The sequence below is a fragment of the Oncorhynchus mykiss genome, chromosome 13 (genome assembly GCF_057628025.1).
Source record: "Oncorhynchus mykiss isolate SJ-2025 chromosome 13, ASM5762802v1, whole genome shotgun sequence".
In the NCBI taxonomy this organism is placed as follows: domain Eukaryota; kingdom Metazoa; phylum Chordata; class Actinopteri; order Salmoniformes; family Salmonidae; genus Oncorhynchus; species Oncorhynchus mykiss.
The window spans coordinates 76,028,428-76,031,591 of record NC_143034.1 but is presented as its reverse complement, the minus strand read 5'-3'; positions in this window follow the sequence as shown (position 1 = coordinate 76,031,591).

Here is a 3,164-nt window from a genome sequence, read left to right as displayed (position 1 = left end):
CCTGTGTTGAGTTAAGGACATTTACTGAACTGAGAATTAATCTGCTGATGATAAAATCTACTTTAGTTCAGATGGACAGAGAACAGGGACTGTCTGTAGGGGCCCTCTGCTACACAACACACAGAGAACAGGGACTGTCTGTAGGGGCCCTCTGCTACACAACACACAGAGAACAGGGACTGTCTGTAGGGGCCCTCTGCTACATAACACACAGAGAACAGGGACTGTCTGTAGGGGCCCTCTGCCCTCACAACATACTACTATATCAACTGATACACAACATACTACTACATCAACTGATGCACAACACACTACTACATCAACTGATACACAACATAGTACTACATCAACTGATACACAACACACTACTACATCAACATACTACTACATCAACTGATACACAACACACTACTACATCAACTGATACACAACACACTACTACATCAACTGATGCACAACACACTACTACATCAACTGATACACAACATAGTACTACATCAACTGATACACAACACACTACTACATCAACATACTACTACATCAACTGATACACAACACACTACTACATCAACTGATACACAACATACTACTACATCAACTGATACACAACACACTACTACATCAACTGATGCACAACACACTACTACATCAACTGATACACAACATAGTACTACATCAACTGATACACAACACACTACTACATCAACATACTACTACATCAACTGATACACAACACACTACTACATCAACTGATACACAACACACTACTACATCAACTGATGCACAACACACTACTACATCAACTGATACACAACATAGTACTACATCAACTGATACACAACACACTACTACATCAACATACTACTACATCAACTGATACACAACATACATCAACTACTGCAGTGGAGAAATATATACATCTGGAAGAGCCACAAATGGAACGTGAAGAGGAATATGACTGTTAGAAGGAAATGGAAAGCCAGAGAGATAACAGTTATCGTAACCAGCCTGCAACTAGATAGATAACAGTTATCGTAACCAGCCTGCAACTAGATAGATAACAGTTATCGTAACCAGCCTGCAACTAGATAGATAACAGTTATCGTAACCAGCCTGCAACTAGATAGATAACAGTTATCGTTACCAGCCTGCAACTAGATAGATAACAGTTATCGTTACCAGTCTGCAACTAGATAGATAACAGTTATCGTTACTAGTCTGCAACTAGATAGATAACAGTTATCATTACCAGTCTGCAACTAGATAGATAACAGTTATCGTTACCAGTCTGCAACTAGATAGATAACAGTTATCATTACCAGTCTGCAACTAGATAGATAACAGTTATCATTACCAGTCTGTAACTAGATAGATAACAGTTATCGTTACCAGTCTGCAACTAGATAGATAACAGTTATCGTTACCAGTCTGCATTAGATAGATAAGTTATTGTTACCAGTCTGCAACTAGATAGATAAGTTATCGTTACCAGTCTGCAACTAGATAGATACAGTGCCTTGCGAAAGTATTCGGCCCCCTTGAACTTTGCGACCTTTTGCCACATTTCAGGCTTCAAACATAAAGATATAAAACTGTATTTTTTTTGTGAAGAATCAACAACAAGTGGGACACAATCATGAAGTGGAACGACATTTATTGGATATTTCAAACTTTTTTAACAAATCAAAAACTGAAAAATTGGGCGTGCAAAATTATTCAGCCCCTTTACTTTCAGTGCAGCAAACTCTCTCCAGAAGTTCAGTGAGGATCTCTGAATGATCCAATGTTGACCTAAATGACTAATGATGATAAATACAATCCACCTGCGTGTAATCAAGTCTCCGTATAAATGCACCTGCACTGTGATAGTCTCAGAGGTCCGTTAAAAGCGCAGAGAGCATCATGAAGAACAAGGAACACACCAGGCAGGTCCGAGATACTGTTGTGAAGAAGTTTAAAGCCGGATTTGGATACAAAAAGATTTCCCAAGCTTTAAACATCCCAAGGAGCACTGTGCAAGCGATAATATTGAAATGGAAGGAGTATCAGACCACTGCAAATCTACCAAGACCTGGCCGTCCCTCTAAACTTTCAGCTCATACAAGTTGAAGACTGATCAGAGATGCAGCCAAGAGGCCCATGATCACTCTGGATGAACTGCAGAGATCTACAGCTGAGGTGGGAGACTCTGTCCATAGGACAACAATCAGTCGTATATTGCACAAATCTGGCCTTTATGGAAGAGTGGCAAGAAGAAAGCCATTTCTTAAAGATATCCATAAAAAGTGTTGTTTAAAGTTTGCCACAAGCCACCTGGGAGACACACCAAACATGTGGAAGAAGGTGCTCTGGGCAGATGAAACCAAAATTGAACTTTTTGGCAACAATGCAAAAAACGTTATGTTTGGCGTAAAAGCAACACAGCACATCACCCTGAACACACCATCCCCACTGTCAAACATGGTGGTGGCAGCATCATGGTTTGGGCCTGCTTTTCTTCAGCAGGGACAGGGAAGATGTTTAAAATTGATGGGAAGATGGATGGAGCCAAATACAGGACCATTCTGGAAGAAAACCTGATGGAGTCTGCAAAAGACCTGAGACTGGGACGGAGATTTGTCTTCCAACAAGACAATGATCCAAAACATAAAGCAAAATCTACAATGGAATGGTTCAAAAATAAACATATCCAGGTGTTAGAATGGCCAAGTCAAAGTCCAGACCTGAATCCAATCGAGAATCTGTGGAAAGAACTGAAAACTGCTGTTCACAAATGCTCTCCATCCAACCTCACTGAGCTCGAGCTGTTTTGCAAGGAGGAATGGGAAAAAATTTCAGTCTCTCGATGTGCAAAACTGATAGAGACATACCCCAAGCGACTTACAGCTGTAATCGCAGCAAAAGGTGGCGCTACAAAGTATTAACTTAAGGGGGCTGAATAATTTTGCACGCCCAATTTTTTAGTTTTTGATTTGTTAAAAAAGTTTGAAATATCCAATAAATGTCGTTCCACTTCATGATTGTGTCCCACTTGTTGTTGATTCTTCACAAAAAAATACAGTTTTATATCTTTATGTTTGAAGCCTGAAATGTGGCAAAAGGTCGCAAAGTTCAAGGGGGCCGAATACTTTCGCAAGGCACTGTAACAGTTATCGTTACCAGTC